At 41.5% G+C, this 10,583-nt stretch overlaps 1 pseudogene; it reads left to right on the forward strand.

The window, feature by feature from the left end:
• The first annotated feature begins 9,712 nt into the window (after window positions 1-9,712).
• On the forward strand, window positions 9,713-10,326 carry LOC102979335 (protein lin-28 homolog A-like; annotated as a pseudogene).
• Window positions 10,327-10,583: the final 257 nt, after the last annotated feature.

A 10,583-nucleotide genomic window follows, 5' to 3' on the forward strand; every position in this document is an offset into this window, starting at 1 on the left:
TACATGACTCTTTTTGAATTATGGTTTTCTCAGGGTATATGCCCAGTAGTGGGATTGCGGGGTTGTATGGTAGCGAGAAATAATCAATGTGTTCTAAGTCACTAGGTTTGGGGGTAATTTGTTACACAATAACAGGTAACTAATATACATGATCACATTAGCCAAAATCTTGCTAAAGAATGAAAGGTGATATTTTTCAACAGTGGTTTGAATATATGGGTGGTTAAAGTGAAGTGGAGAGGAAAGAACACTGAACTAGAACTAAAGCAACTTGGATTCTGGTCCCAGTGCAGCCATGAGGTAATTGTGACAAAGGCCTAACTTCACACTTTAGTCTCTACTGTCTTTATCTCTAATAAAAAGAGTACTTTCTGGGAAGCCTCTAGCTCTCTGATTTCTCATTCTCTGAAGGCTAATTTGGCTCCTGGGGTTATGATGCGTTGTTTCCTGATCAGAACATCATGTGTACACATGAACACTTTCTGCCCCTGAGGCCTTTCTAGTAATTCCTTGTCATGCGGCCAACCAATCTTATAATGTATGGATGTATTGGCCAAGACCTACTCCCTCCAACCAGCTTACAGATATACTTGAAATTCCACAATTAAGAATTGATTCCTTGGCTTTGTCTCAGATTAAAATGTACATTCCAGCAAGATCCCTTGTATTAATTTCCTATTGCTACTATAAAAAGTTATCATAAACATAGAGACTTAAGACTACACAACTTTATTACCTTATAGTTCTAGAGATCAAAAGTCCAAAATCAGTCTAGAGGTCAAAAGCCCAAAATCAAGGCATCAGCCAAGCTGCGTTTCTTCTGGAGGCTTCAGGGAGAATCCATTTCCTTGTGTTTTGCACATTCTAGAAGATCCCTGCATTCCTTGGATCCTGGCTCCACATTACTCCAACTTCTGCTTCTGTCATCATATGTCCTTCTCTGACTCTGACCCACCTGCTTTCCCCTTCTAAGGGCCCTTGTGATTACATGGGACACACCCCAAGTGGAAAATCCAGGATAATCTCCCCATTTCAAGATCATTTATATCACATCTGTAAAGTTTCTTCTGCCATGTAAGATAACATATTCATAGGTTCTGAGAATTAGGATGTCAACATCTTTGGGGGCCATTATTCAGCTTACTGCTTTCAAATTCTTACTTTGAAGTTATTTATCTGTCCTCTCAATTATGCAAGCCCTAGCCAAGAACTTGAAATTAGTCAAAGGAAGCCTTTAAGACACCAAAATATATTCATAAAATCCATACAATTTAATCATAAGAGAGCTCCCTCAGGCTGTCACTCAATTAAGTTCAATGAATATAGATAAGGCATTTACTATGTATAATATTACTAGATGCTCTAAGGAATACCAAGAACTCTAAAAATTAGTTCTGGCCTTTTAAAAGACTTGTTATCTAAGAAATATAAGACAAGTGCATAAATAACTGCAATACAAGGCAAAATGCGGTCACGCTATCTCATCTATACAATATTCAGTAGAAAAGAGAACATAAGGAAGACTACTATCAGATGAATATTTTAAGAAAAATGTCAGGGGGATTGAGGGGAAGGAAACAACGATGACACTAAGTATCCATGCCTAGGTAACTAAATAAAATGAAGAAGTCACCATCAACTTGATCATGGAAGTCAGAATGACCACAAGGGTGTGGGGGGCTGGTCTCAAGCATGCGATGGGCATGGTGGTTCAAGAATTATTCTAGAATATCTAGATCAGGATACCCAGCAGGTATTTGGAAATAAGATATGCATTTTGGAGCCAAAAAGAGAAGCTAGTATTGGAGATATAAATGAGAAAGTCGTTTCTACAGAGATAGAAATTGACACTTTGGAAGTAGGTGAAATAAAAAATAAGAGAATTTAAGAGGACCAATGAAAGAACTTCTAAAAGACAGGAAGACAGAAAGGAACAAGCAAAGGAAAGAGAAATAGTCAGAGAAACAGGGAAATCAGAACAATGAATACCACAAAAGCTAAGGAGGAATTTCAAAAGAGAAGAAAGTGAAAGCAGAAACTAACACACAATTGTAAAGCAATTATACTCCAACAAAGATGTTAAAAAAAAAGAGAGAGAAAAGAAAGAGTCAGCACTACAGGCAATTGTAAGATACCAATGTGAAGGCAGAGTTGGAAGAGAAGCTCATTTTTAGAGACTATTTCCACCATTCAGAGGCAATAAATGAAATAAACACAAGGGCATAAGTAATAGTAAAATAATTAAGAAATTATGAATTTTGACAATGTGCTACCTGTGCTTTTAATATAATGTATTTAATTATATGTTTATATAATTTAATTTTTAATAATGGTTGTGTTTAACAACAACAGATAATTCCTAAAATATAAATGACTGGCAATTGCAAGACAGAAAGGGCCTGTTGCAGGCTGGCTTACAAATTCACAAATTTATCCAATAATTCATTCATTCACACTGATTTCATCTCTGCACTTTTCTAGAGCCTGAGTTAGTCATTGAGAAGATAAATATAAATAAGAGACAACCTTTACACTTGAGAATCTCAGGTTAATGGAGAAGACATACTTGCAAACAGACCCTAGAAATAAGTATAATGAATGCTGTAATAGAAATATGTACAGGTCTGACAAGAGTACAGAAGAGGGAATAATCAGTCCTGCTGCACTAAAAAAAAAAAGCCATACTCTTTAGCAGGAATTATAATCTACCTGGTACTAAAACATGACGAATAGGGCCTCTGGCTATGCAGTCAGGTGGACCTGGGTTCAGATACACTTCTGCTGCCTATCAGTATTCAGTGACTAAGTAATCCTCATCTGTAAAATGGGGCTGATAATACCTATCTCACAGGTTGTTGTGAAGACTGATGGAGATGATGTCTACAAAACATTTAGCAAGTACTCAATACCTAGCTTGCAATACATTATATCAGGTGTTCTTATTTTAGTGGTTCCCCCACTGTGTTCAAATGAAAATGAAGTGCTTGTAGTTTTCTGAGCACAACGTTCTTCCTCAGGGTCTGTGCCTTTGTTTGGTGAATTCCTGCTCATTCTTTAAAATTTAAGGCAAACATCTGGTCTCCTCTGTCAAGTTAGCCATTCTCTCCTTGTGTCACCACCACGTAAATACTTCATTGTGGAACCAATCATGGGATAACTTTGAACTGAGGATCCCTTGAGGGCAGGGACCATGTTTTCTTCCTCTTGGTCTCCCTAGTCCCTGACACAAAGTAGACACAAGATAAATGATCAATTAGTGAGCATATTAAATAGGAAAAGATAAAAATTTAAGTGAAGGAAAGATGTAAGTTCCTAGCGACTTTAAGTTTTTTAAAAGTTCTTGCCATTTGATCAGTAATTCTAACTCGAGGAGCTAATTAGGAAATAATCCTAATTAGAGAAAATGTACAAATATAAAAAGGTTTTTGCAGTGTTATTTACAATGTCACAAACCATAATAAAGAAGGTAAACATCTAATAATGGAGACATGATTTACATTGAAAATATTTATAACTACTTGACAAAATATTATGCAATCATTAAATATGATGGGTAGAAAAACTATACAATAACAAGGGAACATGCCAATGATATAAACATGTGGAAGAAGAAGAATGCAAAATTAAAAGTATTATCTAAATGCACACAAACACACATGCATGAGCACATATACACACAAAAAAAGGATTGAAGAGAAATACACCAAACTGCCCAACGAAGATAGTGTTCGGGAACATAGGTGTTGAGTGATTTATTTCCTTTACTGGAGAAGAGACCGTCTCAAAATTCATCTTCTACATTTCTATAAATAATGTATTACTTTTACAAAATTTTTAAAATCATAATGTACTATTCAACATGGGGTCCTGAATTTCCCTAGGAATGCTCAGCAGCCTGGGGGCAGGATCAGAGGAAGCTGATGGTTGGGCTTGCTCAGAAGTGAAGCAATTGGGGGATCCTAATTAAAGTATTGTGGGACTTCCCTGGTGGCATAGTGGTTAAGAATCCGCCTGCCAATGCAGGGGACACGGGTTCGAGCCCTGGTCCGGGAGGATCCCACATGCCACGGAGCAACCAAAGCGCATGCGCCACAACTGCTGAGCCTGCACTCTGGAGCCCGCGAGCCACAACTACTGAAGTCCGCGCCTAGAGCCCGTGCTCCGCAACAAGAGAGGCCACCGCAATGAGAAGCCCGTGCATTGCAACGAGGAGTAGTCCCAGCTCACTGCAACTAGAGAAAAGTCCATACACACAAATGAAGACTCAACACAGCCAAAAATAAATAAATAAAATAAAATAAAAGTATTGTGGGCTTGGCTCACAACAAGGTCCAGTCTGGGTATGGAAGCATATTAAAAACCAGAAAAGGGTCATGGTCTGAGAAAATGCAGTCAGAGAGGAGACTTTTAAAGCTTTATATCTTGGAAATAAAGTCATTCTCAAAGCCAAGATGAAACAAATGGATAGCTTTGTTTGGTCTTACTTTAAGACACTATTTTTTGTTTTGTTTTGTTTTTTTGTGGTACGCGGGCCTTTCACTGTGGTGGCGTCTCTCATTGCGGAGCACAGGCTCCGGACGCACAGGCTCAGCGGCCATGGCTCACGGGCCCAGCCGCTCCATGGCATGTGGGATCTTCCCGGACCAGGGCACGAACCCATGTCCCCTGCATCGGCAGGAGGATTCTCAACCACTGCGCCACCAGGGAAGCCCTAAGACACTATTTTAATAAGTTAATTCATAGAAGCAGTTAGTTGAAGGAGAAATAGTAAACCAGGATGGACGGTCAAAATTGCTGGATACTGGTTCTCCAGCAATGAGAAATAGGAGCTGACTCTACAGAGGTGGCAAGCACAAAGACCCAGAAAGAACTGCAAAAACACGGGGACCCTGAGAAGGGGCAAATTGTATATACACATGAAAGATATCATTGCATTACATTGTGGTATGAATTATAGTATAGCAACTTGTACTTGAAACAATGATTCATATACTACAAACATGAACCTAATATCTTCCTTTAAAAAATGTCAAAATCAATGGGAAAATGTAAGTGAAAACACTTTGTAGTATGTAAAATGCTACACAATTGGTCAATTATTATTTTTAATACCCTTAGCATATGAAGATAGTGATACACACAATGCATTTTAAAATGTATCTATCCATACCAATTAATTTTTAATTGGCACTTAAAAGTATAATCTTCATTTATCTGGAAATTGTATTTATGTAGAATGCCTCATTTGCTAATACTGCTGAATAAAAAAGACATTATTGTCCCAAAGGGATGATGTCTCATAACTTAGAACAAATGAGTTATTCTGAGTCTTTCCAGAGCAAATTTTGAGAGACAGAGTGAACATAATAGCTCGAGGCATCTGGGAGAAGGGATGCCACAGATGTGGAAAGAAGGAGCAGAAAGAGGCAGTAGGGTTGTCTAAAATAAACTTTCCTTACTCCTCACTTTTGCTAAGTGTTGGCCAGTGACTGGTTGCCAGGCTGCAAGCCAAATTCCAAAAGGACAAGTAAATAAACAGTTAATGCTAGTTATTCTTCAAATTTGCACATGCCCACCCACACGAGCACTAAATTAAACTTTCCCCAACTGAAATCAGGCTGCAGGCAAGTAAGAATTGTTACCTATTCTTTCCTCATTAGGTATCCTTACTGTGACTTTGGCTCTGGGGAACGTTTTGGTTATCAAGCAAGCAAATAATTAATTTGAGCCCTTTTTCTTAAGTCAGATCCCTTCCTGACTACAGCAGCTGTACTTGCTATTCTTGAGGAGAAGCTACAGACAGTAGTGTGGTCAGATTTATACTTGCAGAAAAAAACAAGTGCACGTTCTCTGAAATGTCTTAACCTTGACCAGCTTAAACTGGATTTTATTGCTGCTTGATTTCCAGAGGGCCATGTGCCTGACTGCCCAGGGGAATAGATAGTGTTCAGAATGAATATTGAAATACCGAGTCATTATTTGCTCTGGGGGACTGCCAGAGCTGCCTGCTGCCTGGGTTTTAGGGGAGCAGAAGAAAGGGTTCCTATTTTAAAGACCCAGAGTAAAAGTATTCTCCGTAATCCTTTCCTGCAAGAACAAAACGAAGCCACTGCAAACAGTGATGAATCAAAATAATATGTATAATGAGAAAGAGCATCTTTTTATTGTGACCAAAATGTTGGCGATGGGGCCTAGGACCAGTCATTCTAAGTGGATCCCTCACCTCCCCTGCCTAAGACTTGTATGCAGATTAAATTAGTAAAAAATGAATGTCAAGGGCAGTTTGAAAAGGGGACAGGGAGTACATTATCAGCCTTCCCAACAACCTCCAACCTCCTGTCTGAGTAGCTTGAGCAGAAAGGTAACTGCAGATGTGTAAAGCACATGCTTGTTTTAAATCTCACAGCATCAGAGCTGGCACCCGCTGAATGATTAATGTATCAAAGGCAGAGCCAGCTAGGCATCTGATCGGAAGAATGGGCTAAGGCTTCCCCAGGCACTTTTCTGAAGGCTGGCAGTTATAAAGGTCATCTTGCTATCGGGTGAAGTAATTTCACGGGCCGGTGGCGATTCTGCCTTGGGTGATGATAGACAAAGTTGCAACCAGTCATGATATTGGGGATCCCCCACTATGTAGTGATGAAGGAGAGTAATTCTGTTGAATTCTGATTACTTTGGAGGAGTATTGCAAAGAAAACTAGTTTTCCCCGTGGAGGTAAAATGTGTACCATTTGAGGTAAATGGCCCTCACCTGAAGTGGATCCCAGGCTCCTATTAGGAAAAAATATCCTGTTTTCCTTTCAGAAGGCAGCATTTCACTTAATTATAAAAGTATATCATAAAACATTTTTTAAAAATAAGGCCCCCTTACCTAACCCCCTGCCCTTGAAGACTACAACATGAAGTTATGGGTCCCTGTTTGGATGGGACCAGATTGGAATGCTGGGTCAGAGTGCAACACTCACGATGTATAAAAGATGGGACCTCTGATTTGAGTGAAAGCCAACACTGGAAGTGTCTGTAACCATAGTAACCAAATCAGAAACACATATTAATGTTAAGCAAAATCAACTGGCAGTTTGCCTAGGCATCCCTTAGAAGCATTAACTTCCTAAGGTGAGCACTGCAAATAAAAAGTCTATAGAATGATGGTTCTGCAACAGGCACTCGGTTCAGCAGCACTCATTTGTTCTCCCTGAGAAAACCACTTCACGGACCTGCCACAGTGCTGGAGGCTGCAACAGGGGCTGCAGATATAGAAGCATCACGTGAGAGCAGAGAGCAGAACCCATTCCTGGACTGATTTCTGAGATTCTGTGCCTCTTTCTTATTGAGTGTTTTATGGATTATTATGGATTTATATCTCCCTAATATTGCCTTTATTGTAATCCAGATGCACAAGTCCACCGAAATGTTGTAATTCCCACTGTAAGTAATATCAGGGTAGGCTCAGACCCCTGTAAGGACAAGGCATTGCCTTCCCACGGAATGTATAGGGTTTCAGGGACCCTACGATGGAAGTTTACAGGTCCCCAATCAGATCAGGACTGTCAGCAAGAAGTGAGGAACAGAACAAAAGCTTTTAGCTTCAGAAGACCTGAGTTCAAGTCTAAGTTCACTCACTTACTTCCGGCATAACTTTAGGCAGCCTGTTTCAGGCTCAGTTACTCTATCTCTCAAATGGGGATAGTTTCCACCTTAATGAGTTCACAGGGTTAAATGAGATACTATATCACAGGGTACTTGTCTTGCCCCATTAGAAATAAGCACTTTTTTCTGTGCCCTCATAGCCCATTTTATTACATTTATATCTCTTAAAAGTCACCCTGCAGTTTGGCTCTTAATACTTTTACATATGTCTAACTCATTAAATTATGAGCTCTTTGAAGGTAGAAATAGTACCTTATATTCATTTCTTATATCCCTAATCCTGAACCTAGTTCATTTATATGAATTAGCACATTTATATAATTTGTATTATAAGGAGTTCAATAAATACACATTTAACTGAATTTAATTCAATTAAGTTGAACTGAATTGAACTTGCTATCTTATTTGCCCCTCAACTACCACTTCCAACTGGGAGTATCTTCACTGAGCAGTAGGTAGTGCTGAGCAGCAGCTTGGGCAAGGGGGAGTCTGGAATGGATTCAATCAGAGTTTGGGGTGGGGTTGAAGCAGCAAACCATAGCATTGTAGGAGCTGTGTCTGCCATGACTTTCTGTACAGGCTGAGGGAGTAGACTCAAATCCAAACATTGGAGCCATGCTTATGGTGCCGTTACTATTTTTCTTACCAAGCTGATATGACCCTTTCAATAGTTCCACTTTTCCTAATTTGTTTCTTAACTTCTCGACCCAGGATGTTTTCTCTAAGAAAAACTGTATCCATTGGATAAGAGGTGAAAGATTGGAAATGACTTTGGGGATGATAAGTAAATTTGTATCATCCTCTTAATACTTATTTTTATATTATGAATTTTTTAGCGAAGATATATGCCCTCTATCTTTCACTGGTGAATTACTGAGATTTTATATTGGAAAGAGTCCTTGTAAACTTCAAAAGACTTTACTGAGTTAAGTTGCTATTATATGAATAAAAGTGTAGCATGGGTTCAGTTGCCTCTGTTCTATCACTTTTAACTTAAAGAATTTGTAAACTTGGATTCAGGTCCTGGAGCCAGCTCCTGTGTGCAGCTGTCAGGAATGTCATAGCTGAGTCCGGGTGTTCTGTGGGGCCATCCTCCCATCCCCACAATCTTCTCTCCATTGCCTGGGCCACCCATTAATTGGATCTTTGCCTGCCTCATACCAATTATGCTCTCAAGCATAGGACAAATCTAAACCAATTTCCTTTTGGTGTTTTTAGGGGTTAGATATTCTTGACTTTGCAATCACGTGGTACTTCATTATCTTGTATGAGCATTGCTTTTGTGGCCAGCATCACTTCAGGAAGTGCAGAGCACCCTGGCTAAAAGTGAGTCCTGGAGTGTTTCCAGTTCTTCTAAAAGGGAAGTTGATGCTGTAGTAGTATCTGGCATTCCAAACTTTGCAATGCAAGAAATTCTATCTTTCAAAAACAGGGGTCACAATAACAGCAAACACTTCTGTAGTACTTTCTATGTGCCAAGAACCATTCTAAATTATTTCTGTCATACCTATTTAGTTAATTCATACTAGGACCCTGTGAGATAGGTTATTTTTAGTAACCCAATACTATAAATAATGAGTCTGGGGTACAGAAAAATAAATGCCTTGTGCAATGTTATATAGCTATGCGGTAGTAGTGGCAGCATCCGAACCCAGATAGGAAGGTTCCAGACTCTTACTTACAAGGCTATTCATTGAAAGGGGGTGTAGAAAAGCAAAATCTCATTATAGCAAGTAATTTCAACTATTTCCCCTCATTAAGACTCTTTCTGGGGGCTTCCCTGGTGACGCAGTGGTTGAGAGTTCGCCTGCCGATGCAGGGGACACGGGTTCGTGCCCCGGTCCGGGAGGATCCCACATGCCACGGAGCGGCTGGGCCCTTGGGCCATGGCCGCTGAGCCTGCGCGTCCGGAGCCTGTGCTCCGCAGCAGGAGAGGCCACAGCAGTAAGAGGCCCGCGTACCGCAAAAAAAAAAAAAAAAAAGACTCTTTCTGCCTCCGGACTTCTCTGGGGCCAGCAGCCGGCCGGCCTGGGGCACGGGACCGTGGGCTCAGCCGACTACCATGGGCTCTGGGTCAAACCAGCAGTTTGCAGGTGGCGGCGCCGAGTCGCCTGAGGAGCCGCAGGAGGATGCGGCTAGGGCGCCCGTGGAGCCGCAGCTGCTGCACGGAGCCGGCATCTGTAAGTGGTTCAACTTGCGCATGGGATTCGGCTTCCTGCCCATGACCGCCCACGCGGGGGTCGCACTCGACCCCTGGTGGATGTCTTTGTGCACCAGACTAAGCTGCACATGGAGGGCTTCCGGAGCCTGAAGGACGGTGAGGCCGTGGAGTTCACCTTTAAGAAGTTCGCCAAGGGCCTGAATCTCTGCGAGTCACCAGCCTGGTGGGGTGTTCTGTATTGGGAGCGAGAGGCGGCCCAAAGGGAAGAACATGCAGAAACGCAGATCAAAAGGAGACAGGTGCTACAACTGTGGAGGTCTAGACCATCATGCCAAGGAATGCAAACAGCCACCCAGCCCAAGAAGTGCCACTTCTGCCAGAGCATCAACCATATCGTAGCCTCGTGTCTACTGAAGGCCCAGCAAGCTCCCAGCTCACAGAGAAGGCCAGCCTACTTTCGGGAAGAGGAATAAGAGATCCACAGCCCTGCCATGCTCCCAGAGGCCCAGAACTGAGCCACAGTGGGTGGGGGCTATCCTTCTGTGATCAGAAAGTTTTGAGGAACAGGCATCAATTGGCAGAGTGGAGAAAGTGGGGACAGGGTGGGTAGGGGCAGCTGGCACTGCCATATATCTCAGGCCAGGGTCCACAGCGTCACCCCCTCTTCCCTCTTGGTGGGAAGGGGTGAGGCAAAGGAGCTCCAATTATACTCTATCCAAATATACCTGAGGGCTTTGTGGGGTAACCCTCCCTACATGCTTTATCTGAGTCT

This window comes from Physeter macrocephalus, chromosome 16 (assembly GCF_002837175.3).
Source record: "Physeter macrocephalus isolate SW-GA chromosome 16, ASM283717v5, whole genome shotgun sequence".
NCBI classification, from domain to species: Eukaryota; Metazoa; Chordata; class Mammalia; order Artiodactyla; family Physeteridae; genus Physeter; species Physeter macrocephalus.